The sequence below is a fragment of the Protopterus annectens genome, chromosome 4.part0 (assembly GCF_019279795.1).
Source record: "Protopterus annectens isolate FY-2018-M chromosome 4.part0, PAN1.0, whole genome shotgun sequence".
Lineage (NCBI taxonomy): Eukaryota > Metazoa > Chordata > Ceratodontiformes > Protopteridae > Protopterus > Protopterus annectens.
In genome coordinates this window covers 57,846,240-57,863,003 of record NC_056733.1, presented here as the reverse complement: position 1 = coordinate 57,863,003, position 16,764 = coordinate 57,846,240, and the positions used below count along the sequence as shown (strand labels likewise).

At 41.7% G+C, this 16,764-nt stretch overlaps 1 protein-coding gene across 1 annotated transcript in view; it reads right to left on the bottom strand.

The window, feature by feature from the left end:
* The window catches only part of RPTOR (regulatory associated protein of MTOR complex 1), a 5,042,670-nt gene that overhangs the window by 2,596,518 nt on the left and 2,429,388 nt on the right, over positions 1-16,764 (bottom strand). The window lies entirely within an intron of this gene.

Sequence of the window (16,764 nt, the reverse complement as noted above, 5' to 3'; positions counted from 1 at the left end):
TTGTAATGGAAAATAAATATATATTAAAACGGCTAAGAGCCATTCAAGTCAGTATATCCTAAAGCCTCCTACTGTCGGCCCAACAATAAAGATAATGGCAGTCCCTAGCATTCAAACATAATCTGTCACTTTAATCAGCTTGTGTAGAGAGCATTTCCAGGGAGCAGATAAACCTGCCCTTCTGATATTTACATAGCACTTTATTTCAAAAACAATCAGAAGCATAAGATTAGGAGATGACATGCCAAAAAAGGATAGGGTGACCTATTCTAGCCTCCATTTATGGTGTTACAAGAGACATAAAACAAAAACAAGGGGCAGAGGTTTTCAGCTTTCAATTGTTATGAATTTCCTACTTTCAGGTTTTCATATTTTACATCAGATTAATTGCTTGTTTCCCTGTTGGTTTATGATCCTACAAGTAATCCTTTCCTCTCACTAAGCTACTCAAAATGCGACTCACTGAGAGGCACAAATGAGAAAGGCAGCTTTCATACCACACCATTCGCCCACCACTCTGTCCTGAGGAATACATTTTAAAAATATTACTTGAAGTATTGATAAATTACATAAAACTCCAGAGTTGGAATAAATAAGCTGAATGCTAATGTGCTGAAGACTAAAGGTTAGAGGCAAGACCAAGGCTACAAATAGTAACAAGATGATCACTACTTGCACCACTGGCAGAGTGAACTAACAATAATACAGCTGAAGGTAGGCAGAAGTAGCCAGCCACTGTTCTGCGTGTTTTACCTCACTTGTCAGTCACACTGTTCTCACTGTAAAAGCATATATATGTATAAAGTACAGTTTTGTACCTACCATAAATGTAGATGTTCGAGTGTATACACTGCTGCAGTCATTACACTTGGGTTATCCTGCCGTCAGGCGGTTCCCCAGCTGGCCTGAGTTCCAAAGTCTTGGTCCGGCATCAGTTGCTGTCGCCTCCTCCCTGACGTCAGTGCGACAGGGGTATATAAGATGCAGCCGACGCCATTTTCTTCAGTTTTTCTTGCCCCAGATGTCAGGTGCCTGTAAATAGGTAGGCAATTCCAATCGCTAATAAAACATGCAAAAGAAAAGCAAAAGACAACTTACAGCTACCAGCAAATACTCCCCATAGGCAGTAAGGGTAGGAGACATAGGTACGTACCAGCCAGTAAGAGGGGAAGAAGGGAGGGTAACCTGGACTGCAGCAGTGTATACACTCGAACATCTACATTTATGGTAGGTACAGAACTGTACTATGTTCATCGTGTTACACTGCTGCAGTCATTACACTTGGGTAGAATCATAAAGCTGAGGTAGGGTGGCTGGTTCTATAAGGCATTAGGGGTGGCTATAAGGCCCTGCAGCATTGCAGTGGCGAAGCCAGCTCTGGATTTAGAGTATAGAGGCAGATGGTAATGCTTGGTGAAGGTATGTACAGAACTCAAAGTTGCTGCTTCCAAACTATCCTTGGTAGGTACTCCCCTAAGGTAGACAGTTGAAGTGGCTGTTGCCCTGGTGGAGTGAGATCTAATGTTGCTAGGTACAGGTTTTCCATGGTATGTGTAGCAGAACCATATACAATGTCCTATCCATTTTGAGATAGTCTGTTTTGAAATGGCTTTTCTTTGTGCTCCTGCAGCATACGCTACCAATAATTGCTCAGATTTTCTGAAAGCTTTGGTTTTGTCCAAGTAGAAGCGTAACTGCCTGTGAATGTCCAAAGAGTGCAGTAGTCTCTCCCCTTTATTCTGTGGTTTAGGATAAAAAGTTGGCAGGTAAATAGTTTGGTTTAGAGCCACACTGGATACCACCTTTGGCATAAATGTAGGGTTAGTTCTTAAAGACACCCTGTCCTGGTGGAAAATGAGGAAAGGTTCCACTGCCATTAATGCCTGTAATTCTGAAACTCTTCGTGCTGATGTTATTACCAGGAGCAGAGCAGTTTTCCAAGAGATATATTTTAATTCTCCTGTGTTAGCTGGCTCAAAAGAAGGTAAAGTTAGTTTTTCCAAAACAAAGTTGAGGTCCCAAGTTGGAATAGGTCCTCTACTGGGCGGTCTTATGTGTTTAGCCCCTCTGAGGTACTGTTTTAACACAGGATTAGAGAAAATTGGTGGATCCGTGTTGTAGTGAGCAGAGATGGCAGAGGCGTGGATCTTGATGGATGAGAAGGAGAGGCCTTTGTCCAGCATCTCAGTTAAGTACTGTAGTGTCTGAGGAATGTTTGGGACAAGAGGGTCAAGGCTGTGAGCTTGGTTCCAGGCACAGAATCTCTTCCATTTATCCGAATAGGCTTTCCTGGTACTAAGCATTCTGGCCTCCAGAATGACATCCATAACAGCTTTGGAGAGAGGCATTGCTTGCTTGACTAAGGAATCTTCCATGCAGCTAGGTTTAAGGTCTTTAGCTGGCTGTGTAGTATTTGATTGTTGTGCTGAGTCAGCAGATGTGGGATTTGAGGCAAAATCCAGGGTGGTTCTTGTGCTAAGCTCCTTAAAATTGGATACCAGTGCTGACGTGGCCAGTCTGGTGCAATCAGGATCATTTTTGGCTCTTCTTGCCTGGCTTTTATGAGTACCTTTGGCAGGAGAGGTAGTGGTGGGACAGCATATACCTGTAGGTTCTCCCAGCTGAATGAGAGGGCATCCACTTTCCATGCTTGTGGATGGTAACTCCTTGTGCAGAATTTTTGTAGCTGGCAGTTTATTGGGGATGCAAACAGATCTATGTCCGGGCTCCACCATTTCTGAGTTATCATTCTGAATATTTGTGGATTCAATTCCCATTCGTGGGGATCCATGATGTTTCTGCTTAAGTTGTCTGCCAGTGTGTTTTTCTCTCCTGGCAGAAATTGTACTTGCAGATGAACTTGAAGGTTTATAGCTGTGTTCCACAAGGTCATGGCTTGTCTGCATAGGGGGTAGGAGTGAGTGCCCCCTTGCTTGTTTATGTACCACATAACTGTGGTGTTGTCTGTCTTTAGCCGTAGCTGTCCTGGATGCAGCAGGTCCTTGAAAGCTATAAGGGCATTTTGTACAGCTAGCATCTCTTTTTGATTTATGTGAAGATGCCTTTGTTCTGCAGGCCACATGCCCTGAATACATTTGCCTGCCATGTGTGCTCCCCAGGCGTAATCCGATGCATCTGTTGTCAGTGTTTGCCTGGCTGTGGGTTGTGTAAAAGCCTGTCCCTTGTTGAGGTGACAAGCTTGAGCCCACCACTGAAACTCCTGTTGAAGGCACGGTATTAGTGGTATAACTGTTTCCAAACTTTGACAGCACTGAGACCATAAATTCTTTAGGTACCATTGTAGTTTCCTCATATGCAGTCTGGCATATGGAATTAGTAGTATGCAGGATGCCATGTAACCCAAGGCCTGCAGAATTTTTCTTGCAGGGAGTTGGGTCTCTGTTGCAATAAACTGAAAGTATTGAGTCAGTTGTCCTTGCTTGTCTGGCGTGAGATAAGCCATCTGAGCCATTGTGTTCAAGCTGGCACCCAGGAATATAATCTCTTGTGAGGGCACTAGTTTTGATTTATTTTCACTTACTGTGTACCCCAGGCAACTTAACTTTTTACAAACACCAGATGCTTTAGAAGAATGTCCTTGCTCTCTGCTTGAATCAGGCAGGCGTCCAGGTACGGATAAATTTGAATTCCTTTCTGTCTGCAAAATGCAATTACTGGTGCCAGGCACTTTGTGAAGACCCTGGGCACAGTAGATAAGCCAAAGGGCAGTGCAGAGAATTGGTACTGCACTGGACCAGCTATGAACTGAGGTATCTTCTGCAGTTTTGTCTGATAGGGACATGCAGGTATGCCTCCTTGAGCTCCAAAGTCACGAGCCAAGCTTTCTTGCCCAGCATGGGAATGAGCTGCTGTAGTGTCAACATTCTGAATTTTGGAACATCCAGGTAAGTGTTTAGAGAGGAAACATCCCGAATGGGCCTCCAGGCTTTGTCCTTTCTGGGTACCAGAAAGAGTCTTAAGTACAATCCTTGTCCTTGCTCATGTGATGGCACCTTTTGAATAGCTCTCATATCCACGAGTGCTGTAATTTCTTTTTGAGCCTCTGCCCATTGATTTGGTGGCAGATTTGGCATTCCTTTTAACCTTGGCAGAGTGTGAAAGTGGAACCTGTAAGCTTGAAATACAATGTTGAGAACCCATTTGTCTTTGGTGATCATTTGCCAGTTGTGGTAGAAGAGTGCCAGTTTTCCTCCCAAGGGGGCTGCCAAGAGGGATTTGTTTGGCAGCTGTAGTGGGAAGTCATTGGAGCTGCTTTTTATACGGTTGGGGCCTGTCTTCCCCTTCTTTCTGGCCTGATACAACCCATTGTCGAGGCCTGTAAGGACCTTGTGTTTGATCTCTACCTCTTGGACGTCTGTATTTTCCCCTTTGAAGTCTGTCTGTAATTGGAAAGGACCAATTCTTAGCTGGCCAGTTTCTGCTAAATTTAGGAGGCTGAACTTGTAAGAAATCCTTCACCGTTTGCATAGATTTTGCCTTATCCTTCATTTTCTTTAATACCTCTTCTGCCTTAACTCCAAATAACACATCCTGTTGCAAAGGTGCATCCAATAATTTTGCTTTAACATGACCTGGTAACGTATGTTCTTTTAACCAAGCATGTCTTCTAATGACAGAGCCTGTAACTGCTGCTCTGCAGGAGGCCTCTAGAGAATCAAAACCACATTGCAAAGTATGCTTTCCCACTTGTTCAGCTGCATGCAATAAATCCTGCATTTCTTTAAAATTAGGAGGATCTGATTCTGGAAGCATTTTTTGTTTTAACTGAGACAGTAAAAATTGCTGATATTTTAGCATGTGAAACTGGCAATTTAAGGCTCTCATTGCTAAAGGTGCAGACGTATATACTTTCTTTTCCCATCTGTCTAATGCTCTGGAATCTCTATCAGAGGGAACTGGATACTTGGCTGATGAGGCCTTAACTCCTTTGGGTCCCTGAGAAATAGTTTCAGGGTCAGCTACAGGGCTTTTATACAGAAATGTATGTGAGTCAGGGACTCTGTAGTATCTGTCAGGTTTAAAAGGGGCTGGAGGTAAGGAATCAGGATTTAAGCTGGATTCAGTATACACATCATTCACAATATCTAACACTGGCGGAATAGCAAGGGGTCTGTGTTGAGGGAATAAAAGGAAGTCTCTGAGCCTTTTCTTGGATTCTGAGTAATCTTGGCATTCCCAGTGGAAATGCTCCCTCATGGTATGTAGGGTTTCCCCAAAGGAGTAGTCCTCAGGTGGTGAGGCTGATGGAATTGATTCCTCAGCATCAGAATCCTCATAAGGGGGTAAAGAGTATCCTAGGTCTGAGGATGAATCAGAAGAGATGGACACCTGGTCGGATGAGTCATAGTCTGCATCCTGTCTAGGCCTTTTATCAGGAGGGGGATGGGACCCCCTGATCAGAGTGATTAGGTCTTCGGCCAATTTGAGCATTTGTTTCTTAGGCATGGAGGCCTGTCCTGGAGAATGCTGTATTTGTTTCTTTGATTTTAAAGGAGGCTTAGACTTAGCTGAGGGTTTAATGCTTAACTGAGTAGGTCTGAGGACACCCTCTGACGCTGTGGGTTGCTCAGCTACTCCGGATCCCTCTGAAAGGTTAGTCTCGGTAGGCTGAATAACTTCTGCTTCAGAAGGCCCAGCCATCTCCACGTTTGAGTCAGAGGCGGCCTGTGGTTCTACAGAAGCGGTCATCAGGGGCTGCGAAGGCGCCTCGCTGAAAACTGGAGAACTGGCGACTGGCCTAGAAGAGGCCTCGTTGTCAGTTCTGGGCCTCGGATGCCTGTCCTTGTCTTTGCGCTTTTTGTGTATTCCGGTCGTCAGAAGTTCCGACGGCATGGTATAATTGAATTTTCTACAAAAAAATGTCGGGCAAAATCAAACAGACGTTTAATAGTGCGCTTGTTAAATCTAGCACAAAACTGACAACCAGTGATGTCGTGGTCTGAGCCTAGGCATGGGATACAATAGGAATGGAAATCCTTATGAGGTATTTGCTTCCCACAAGAAATACAGTTATTAACTTTTACTGACATCAGTCTGAGGCAAGAAAAAGTTTCCCCAATGGGGTACTTAGCTTTGTAGAAGACTTCGGTTCTGGATTCGGAATGAAAATCTGAAGGAGACGGCCGACCGGCACTTGCGAACTGCTTTTGCTTCGGGCACCGCACGGCAAGAAAGACTGAAGAAAATGGCGTCGGCTGCATATTATATACCCCTGTCGCACTGACGTCAGGGAGGAGGCGAAAGCAACCGACGCCAGACCAAGACTTTGGAACTCAGGCCAACTGGGGAACCACCTGATGGCAAGATAACCCAAGTGTAATGACTGCAGCAGTGTAACACAATGAACATCTGCAAAACTAAGAAAGCCAGGAAAATCTGAAGACCTATAACTCCTCACATCTGCCATTTTTCTTCTGATGCTCACATTCCTATTATTTACAAAATCTTCTAGTCGAGGTTCTGTGAAGGCTAGGACTATAAGAGGCAGTGAGGAATTCTGTAATGAAGTCATACCGCAAAAAAATGTTAGGAACAAGACTTGGAATGTGCTTGCTCATTCGACTGGACTTAGGTGAAAATACGCATTTTTGAGGGGGTGTAGAGGGTGAGTAGGTATATACACACACACACACACACACACACACACACACACACACACACACACACACACACAAGTGGGGGACTCGAATCAGCATCACTTTTGAAAAATACAAAGTCATCTAGTTTTAAGCAAAGGTCTGCAACCGCTCACAAGTAGGTCTTCCCAAAAGCAAATATGCCCATAATAGAGCTGCTAGCAAAGAAATGCCCCTGCCACTGCTGCCACTGTGTGTAAATTGCCCTTCTGAATCTGCATGAGACTGCATGATCAACAACTGCAGTTAAGACATTTCAGCATTAAAACAAATTATTCTTTAGGAATCCTCACAAACTTCTTAACGATGTTTTACACTCATCTCCTTGTTCACCAGGTCCACAAGACCTGCCTTAGCCTCCCCAATGCTCAACATCTGGGGCCAGTATGGAAATCGAGGATGCAGATCCAGAGTCATAATGCTAACTGCGAGTGTACTTTATCACCCACCACCCAGTGGCAGCCTTGTAAACACTACCACTGTTGCCTTTGGGAGGTGCATGCATGCTTTGCGCATGCACACCCTCCCTACCAAGTGGTATACTACTTGCAGCATGGAGCTTGCCAGGCTCATAACACTGCGGCTACAACGAGCCTAGGTTGCTTCCCTCCTACCAGAATGGGCGAGCCAATGCCAGCCACTCACTCACATCCTCCTCTAAATGGCTCTTCAAGAGCATTTGCCTACAAAATGAGAAGTTATCATCTAGCTTGCAGTAAGGGCTTTGTCCTTCTGAAGAACAAGGCTGAGTGAAGGAATGCTATGGCTCCATGGGTGTGGCTTTGGGGAACTTGAAAATTACTTTGGAATGAATCCTTGCTTCAACATGAAGTTGCTTCTCCATTCATTTGCATTTCTAGCTACAAAAATGTTAGTGAGACTCTGCAAGAAGAAAATGCAGAACACGACATAGCTGTCCTAGGCATCAGTCCCCCATTATTTTTCATTCTGGAGTATTTACTTGCCTGCTGAAATGCTTTGCAGGGGGGGGGAAGGGCTCACTGGTAGCAGTCCAAGAAACAGGAAAACACAATGGGTAAGCAGTTTTCCACCAGCCTTCCTTGAAAGAAATGGAGTTCTACTTTGCTGCTGCTGTGTTTGCTATATCTTTGAATGTCTGACAAGGGAAGGAGACAGTATCATCAAGCTGACCAGCACTTCCTTTTTATGTGCTGCTGTCCTTTTCCTTGGATGGTTTACTTCTCTTTAGTTTGTATAATAAACTGCAGGTCTGCAAATTAAGAATATGTTGTGTTTGCATTTAAGTAAGTTTTCAGCAAATACCCCCCCCCCCCTTCTTAACAAAGTAAGTAAACCTTATGGTGTGTTTGTCTTGTGCATTTACATTTTACAATTACTATGCAAATGTGGACTGTGGCCCTCACTGACAGTGCCGACTGAGGTTTCTTTTTGGGGATAAACTCTTGGCTAGGCTTGTAAGGGCCCCAGGGCTATTAGCCTAATAACCTCCTATGATCCTATGAACTCCATCTGCTAGATTCTTAATTGATTGCATATTTCCAGGAATCCTCTTTGGTCAAAGTGTATAGAGTACTTGAGAAAGTTTGTGGGGACAGTAGCAAATCCTTAACTTGCAGACACAGGCTGCATACTGGGTAAAAGCCACCATGTTTTTTTTTCTGGCTATTAATTAAATTACAACTATGTTTTATTGTTTTATATGTACTGTTTCTGCACAATGATTAGTCTTCTTTTCGACCTGAACCATCTGTAAGAGTGAATCTGGGTCATTTCTTTGTGCATTCTTTCAGGTTCTACCTTCTCCGCAGAGAAAACAAAACACTACACTTGTTACTGTAGACAGTTAGCTATGCTTATGCTGTCAATGTTTATTTATCCTGATGTATGTAAACTGGTCTATCTTGCACACTTCAGAAAGAATTCAGCCATAAGGGCAAGGGCAAATTCATATATTGTCTGCTTTAAGAAACTAATCAACCAGCTTATTTTTTTGAGGTGGAAGGATAGTTATAGTATTGTTAGGAACTTATCTTGCCTGCAGAAATTCTAGTATGTTCACTGTCGCAGTAGTGATTACATTTGGGACTTCTGCTACATTTCCACAGCTTTTCACCTTTCCCCTTCTGGCTTTCTTAAGTGAAAAAAAGAGCCAGCACTCCACTCCATGACACAGGCGATAGTTATTTTATTTTAAACTTCAAGACAGCAAAGAAACATAACCGCACACCAACATGGTTGTACCGGTTTCGGCAAAGCCTTCATCAGCAACCAAACATGATGTAGAAAATGAAGACAAAACCTAACATGCTGTCTTCCAACTTATACAAAATTCGTATGGAATGCATGGAGCGCCCTCCATCAATAATGCACTGATTCATTAATATATGAAATGCAATAAAAATAAACACAAATGTCCCAAAAATATATAAATTGATATAAGAAAAAAACCCCAATATAACAACAAACATATAGAGTGGATGTTTCAAAAATGATCATTCAAACCAGGGGGAAAAAGAGCCCCTAGTTTGATGATCCACATTTTCTCTTTGTAGGTGAGCCTATCATGTAAAACATGAGATTGTACGTGTCTGTCCTTAATGTGATCAATAACCATAAAACAAAAATTGCCCGTAGGGTGTTTAGAAATATGTTTATATAAAGAACTGGACCCCTTTTTGTTTTTGATATCACTAAGATGCTCCCCTATCCTGACTTTAAAAGGACGGGAAGTTTGTCCAACATAAAAAGCTCGACAATTGCACTGGGCCAAATAAATCACCCAGGAAGTACTGCAATTGGCAAAACATAAAACATCATAAACTTGTGGGAAATTTTGTGAGGAAAAGGTCCGGCATTTTAACACCGTAGGGCAATAGGTACAATGACCACATGGGTAGCATCCAAATAAAGAGCCTGCAAATAGATTAACTGAATGGTAGAACATGTATCCCCATGATAAATCCTCTTGTATTGACTAAAAAGAGAACCCAAAGACCACCCTTTACAAAATGAATAATAACACCGGTCCCCTATATATTTCTCTAAGACATTATCCGATTTTAACAAATGCCAATGTTTACGGATAATGTTCATAAATCCAACCGTGTTCCTCCCATAAGCTGTTACCAATCTAAGCAAGTCCGACTTAGCATGATCCCGATTTTGATAAGTTAATAAATCAATTCTATCTTGCTGATTTGCAAAACAATTGGCCCTCGTGATGTCACCCCCTAAATAACCCCTATTTCTAAACCTCGAAATAAGGTCCCTCTTGTAATGGTCGTATGTGGAAGAGCTGGAACATATCCTTTTCACACAAAGGAATTGGGACTTGGGGATGTTCTTGATGACATGCTGGGGGTGGAAACTAGTGGCATGTAATAAGGTATTGAATTGAGGAAATTTTCTAAATATCTCACTCTCAAGAGTGTTGGTATCAGTTCTTTTTACCAAAACATCCAAAAACGTAATTTCAGATCTCGAAAAAGTCAACTTAAACTCAATCCCCCATATACTGCCATTTAAATACTCTAGGAATTCCAAAAGGAATTCCTCATTAGCTCTCCACACCATCCAGCAGTCATCAAGATACCTCCTCCAAATATCCATCTCATTGATGTAAATATTGTGACTGATGTCATAAATCACCTGATCTTCCACATACGCCATGAATAAATCTGCATAAATGGGGGCAAAAGCCCCCATGACAGTGCCCTGAGTCTACCAGAAACACCTGTCCTTAAAAAAGAACACATTATGAATCAGGACCTGTTCAGTCATGCATACCAAGAGGGTATTAAAACCAGGCTTGCAAATATTGGCCTTATCCAACCAATATTGCAGGGCCAAAAGTCCTGCCCAGTGGGAAATACTAGGTTATAAGGAGGTGACATCCAAGGTGCACAAAACCAATGGGATTCTAGTTGGGTCTCAGAGATAATAGAAAGGAACTGTGTAGTATTTTGAATTCTGGAACGTATATGTACCAAAAGCGGTTTTAAATATACTGTAAGAAATTCAGAAAGGGGTTCTGTAAGGGAACCCCTACCTGACACAATTGGTCTCCCGGGCGGTCTTATGGGGTCCTTATGGATCTTCCGGAGAAAATAGATATATTGCCTGCTAGGAAAATCAACCTTAAGTTGATGACACACTTCATCATTAATGATGCCCTCCTCTTTAGCCAAATCCAAAGACTTGTCAACATCCTTTTTGAATTGCATAGTGGGGTCCACCTGCATTTCTTGATAATGATTATGGCTAAATAGCTGGCGATCAGCTTCAGCTTCATAGTCCCCCAGATCCTGGACCACCACTGCTCCCCCTTTATCCGCTGAGAGAACAACAATCTCCTTGTTGTTAATCAGTTTCTCCAAACATATTCTCTGATTTTTATTCAAATTATCCTTAAGCCTGTCCTGTTTATATAAATATAAATGTAAATCTTTAAGGACAGCATTTTGAAAGGTTTAGACAATGGGTTGCATAGGTGGCCTGAATCTGGAGGACATGAAGCGAAATTCCCTAGACTCAGAAGCACCATTATCAATCCCATGAAAATAGCATTTCAAATTCAAATTTCGACAAAATCTGACCACATCCTCCGCAAAGGACCTCAGCATATCTGTGATACAATAAGGACATCCATTCCTGTCATCTTTAGCTTTTTCTTGAACTTATCAGCTCCGGAGGCCTGGACCCAGACTAGAACACAAGCCGTACGGGTGGCAAATGCCCCCAAAACTGGCAGTCCAATCAGAAGGACCTCCAAGTTACCTCTTCAGATACTACATCTGCTTGAGATAGGTTCGTCCTGTAGGGATAAAGAATAGGGAAGATTAAGGAGAAAGTTTATTTTTTTTTCCAAGGTGCTTTCCCTATCTGTCTGCCAACACCATCGAGCTACTACCGTTGGACTCTAGTCCATTCATACCCTAGGGTGAAGTGAATCCTTTCATATTCCTAGGTCAACAGCCATTCAGATGGACATTCATACACACAATACAAGAGATAAAACACAAGGGATACACACACACACACACACACACACACACACACACACACACACACACACACACACACACACACACACGAGTTTGGTGATCTTATTAGCATAAAAAACAAATTGTTGGCTCCAATAAAGGTTGTCCCTCCAAATGTTCCTCTTTTCAGAGGAACAACTGATCACAAAGCACTTCCACCAAAAAGCACACATGGTAATTTCCAAACGTTGAGACTTATTCACAAAACAAAATTAAATAAAATAAAAATAAATGGATTAAGCACTTTCATCTCCCTTTAGGAGACTTCATCAGAATCAACATCTAAAAGGGCTTTACCCATTTTATATCAAACAAAAATTCATTTCATTGGCCAAATCATTAAGTACACAACAATTTAACTGTTAAAGTGCTAGTGCATACATAACAGACAAAACAGGAAACATCCTTTGCTGGACAACAAAAGCAGCATTCCATTTGTAATACATAAAAGTGCAAATTGTAGTATATGAAACCAAATTCATAATACACTTTGTAGAACAATTTGTAAAAGATTATAAAAAGTTTTTAAAAAGTTCTTTAAAAAAACGGCAATGTTACGTACCAGCGTGTATTAGTGCTGAAGCTTACAAAGGTTAAGACTAACTATTGCAGAAGCCCTATGGATATAAGGCATATATGTATGTAATTTCTGTTAGTTGTTATGGTGTATTTAGCTTACTGTACTGTATGCTGGGCATACTACATTGGAAAGACAGAGAGCAACTTGAGATTACGTATATATGAGCATATGTACGATATTAATAGGAAAAATGAAAACAATGCTCTGTATAGACATTTGTTAACATGCAAAATGGCTGATTACAAATTCTCGGTATTGGAGGAAGTAAAGCAGAATGAGAGGGGGATTGGGAGATTAGATTAGAATTCTGGGAAATGGTTTGGCAGTTGAGGTTGGATGCATGTAACAGCCCAGAGTTAAGCGATCATGAATCTATTTCCCCAGCCCTAAAAAATATTAGCATCCGACCTCAAAAGATCAGACCCATAACAACTAACACAAATTACATACATATAGGCCTTATATCCAGTTTTATATCCATATTTATTCATATGTACATATTTATACATTATTTATATATTTATACACTTATTTATATATTTATATTTATATAGTATATACATCGTTTTTAATACTGTTTTGATAGAATGTATTACTTATTAATTATTGCTGCATTAATAGTTTAGGGCTTCTGCAATAGTTAGTCTTAACCTTAGTAAGCTTCAGCACTAATACACAATGGTACATAACATTGTCGTTTTTTAAAGAACTTTTTAAAAACTTTTTATAATCTTTTACAACTTGTTCTACAAAGTGTATTATGAATTTGGTTTCATATACTACAGTTAGCACTTATGTATTACAAATGGAATGCTGCTTTTGTTGTCCAGCAAAGGATGTTTACTGTTTTGTCTGTTATGTATGCACTAGCATTTAACAGTTAAATTGTTGTGTACTTAATGATTTGGCCAATGAAATGAATTTTTGGTTGATATAAAATGGGTAAAGCCCTTTTAGATGTTGATTCTGATGAAATCTCCTGAAGGGAGATGAAGCGCTTAATCCATTTATTTTTTATTTTTATTTTATTTAATTTTGTTTTGCGAATAAATCTCGTTTGGAAATTACCACATGTGCTTTTTCATGTAAGTGCTTTGTGACCAGTTGTTCCTCTGCAAAGAGGGACATTTGGAGGGACAGCCTTTATTGGAGCCAACAGTTCATTTTTTGTGGTTGTTGCTACTTGTATCTGATCTTACTAGCATCCAAACAATGAAAGTTGAGTTTGTATGTAAGACTCTAACCCCTTCCCTTGGGGTTGCCTCTGTCCATGTATCAGCTCGTACATGCTCCTGCATACTGTGAACAATGGCTACTGTCACTGGCTTGGGTCCACAGTCATGTCATTCCCTGCAGTAGTCCCCTCCCCTTCAATTTTGTTCCTTCCCTTTGGCACAGATTTGGTGCAGAAGCTGAAGTCAAAGCTGGCTGAAGCACACCCCCTTCCTCTCAGAAGGGCAATCCCAGCCACCCTGTCATACTCCAAGCCACTAAATGAATGCAGGTCACTTGTGCCATAGTCAGGGCTTTAAACCTCTACATCACAGATGCAGCCAGAAGGTAAGGACAGTGGTGACTGGGTACTAACCCCCAACTTCAGGATGCTTGAAGGAAAGGAAACAAAGGGGCATAACAAGGGGAATTCTATTGCAATGGTAAACGTACTCAAACATCCATAATTACAATACGCTGTTAACATAGCTGCACGATGTTCATTGTACTGTTCACCACTGCATTAGTGAAAATACTTGGGAATATTACTGAAGCTAATGGACCAGTGGGTGGCTGGCCCGGAGAAGGTGTGACGTGTAGTATAGTCATATCAAATCCTGCCCTGGCTCTACCAGTAATGTCTACATTACAATGCATATAGAAGGTGTGGTCAAATGATCTGACAGCTGCTTCCAAGACAGATTGTGACCTGATCCTGCTAAAAAAGGCAGTGGTGGCTGCTGTGGCCCTTCTGTAGCAGGTTCTCACATGCTCTAGTACAGTCCTGTCATAGAAACAGTAACAGGAGAAGATGCAATGAACTGGCCATTACCAGATGGTCTATTTAGAGACAGGTATGCCCTTACTATCCTTTAGAAGGGGTATGAATAACTGGTCTGATTTCCTTTCTGCTTTATCCTGTCAAGGTAAGATCTCAGGTACTCATAGACACTGACAGGCTAGAAGAACTTTCCCCCTTTGTCCTGCAGGGTACAGCAGAATACAGGAAATGTTAATAATCTGATTAAGATGGACTTCTGTCACAACTTTGGGCATGAAGGGTAAGATTGCTGCAGTATGTTACCCTGTCCTTGTAGACCATGAGAAATCACTGACTGCACAAAGGTCCAGGAGTTCTGCTGTCCTTCTGGCAGACATAACCACCACTAAAAAGGCAGCTTTCCAGGCTACAGGTTTAAAGGGTGGTAAAATTAACTTCTCTAACACTTAGCAGTTGAAGCCTCATGATGGAAATTTACCTTCTTTGGATGACTCTGGATTTAAGACCTCAATAAGATAACAGGGAATAAAGGGGCATCCCAAGGCAGGCTGAGATTGCAGTCATGTGACCCTTCACTAAAGGATAAGACATAATCTTGGTTTGTAAGGACCTGATGACTAACTAGTACAAACACAAGACTCGTGTGTCCCAGAATTACATACAAAAATAAAAAAAAAAAAGTTAAAAATACAGGAGAGCAGTGAATGTTGACTATTGCTGTTTTCCTTTAAAGTTGTTTTTTTTTGCAAGGAGCAAGACACCTACACACCATAAACTTATTATATATGCAGACTCTGAGACTGACATACTTCAAAGAAAAGGGAACATTCTGAGAAACAGCAATCTTGGACTTAGCAAGTCCACATTTTCTTTCATCCAGTCTAGCTGTTTAGGACTAACACCAATGAGTCTCAGCATATGAAATGGTTACGGGTCTAACAGGTGTTAGAGGACCAAGGACACTGAAGTCTGTACAGGATACTGGCCCTCTATCATCAAAGGGAGACTCTCTTTCATTCTGATAGGGATGGTTTTCTTGTATCGGGTCTCTTAGCCTCCCTTAAGATAGAAAGCATGCCCTTGAAAGACATATGCCTAAAAGGGGATAACAGCTAAATCCAAACTGCCAGCCTTGGGGTCTTCATGATGTTATCATATTCAGCAGGATGGAGATGTCCCACCCAAAAGGGAGCTATAGGTAGCATTTCTGGACCATCTTCCTCCTCCATCTGCTGTATTACTATGAAAAGAAGAGAGGCTACTGAAAGGCACAGACAAAAATACATGTCCAGTTTATTGAGAAGGAATCTGTTGCCCAGTCCCCACTGGGTTGTGGCCAAATTTTGAGAAGTCTGCTTTCTGGAGAAGCAAGAATGGTTACCTATGGCACATGACACCTGTGGACCAAATCCCAAAATATATCCCTGTTCAAAATACATTAGCGATGGTTGGAATATTCTGCTCAGCTGGTTGATCAGAATATTCGCCTACGAAGGGGTGCAAAATGCCTTGAGGGCCATGCCTGAGTTCTGGGCTAAGTATCGCATCTCATGGTAAGCATATGCAAGAGATACAAGTAATGTCCCTCCTCTGCTTGTTGACATATCACATCAATGTTATGTCCGTGAAAATGTATATGATTCCTGGCTACCAAGTTTGTTTAAAAACATTCACGGCTAAAATTACAGACATTTCCTCTTTGTACTGCTGTGCATTTTCTTCCAGGTCTCTTTGATCCTCAGCTTCCATGAATGGACCCGACCTGCTGTATCCATCACGACAGCTATTTCTTGATGCAAGGCAGCAGGAGGAATGGAACACTATAGGCTGTAGACATGCTGGCATGTTCTGTTAGTTACCCGACTAGCACTACAGTTTCATCATGACAAGCACTGCCAAATCAGGACTATGTTTGCCGTAAACCACAATGTTCTGAAGAGCTGCCTTGTGTTATGGAGGTAAAATATGAGGTCAGAATAGCAAATTCTCTGAGAGAAGTAACAATCTCTGATTTGTAGTATCCAGAAAGGCATTTACAGATGGACTTCATGCAATGCTTACAAACCAAGAAGCTGCAAATGCAAACCTAAAGAACTTAATGCTCAGAGCCTTTTCCTTTATCTCCTCAACCTTGTCCTTGAGTTGGCACAGGAGAGTTTCCTGGAACATTAATATATGGGTTTGGCCATCTGGGGCACTGAACACCAGGGTGGCAGAGGTGTAGACCTTCTTCACAAAGAAGCCCAGCACTTTACTGTCCCTTTCAAATGGGAATAGGACTTTTTGGTCGAATCCCCTGTAAAACCCTTGCTGGAATCCGGAGACACCATGGCTAGAACAGTATAAACAAAAATGACAAGAATCCACAACAGTCCCTAATAAGATTAAGCATCTACCCAAGGAAACACCTTCTGGGGAAGTCTGATGGTAAATATTCCTCATAGCTAGTGTCCTAACGCAAATCAAAGACAGCTATATTGAACATACCGACGCTTCCTTGTCCAGGTCAGA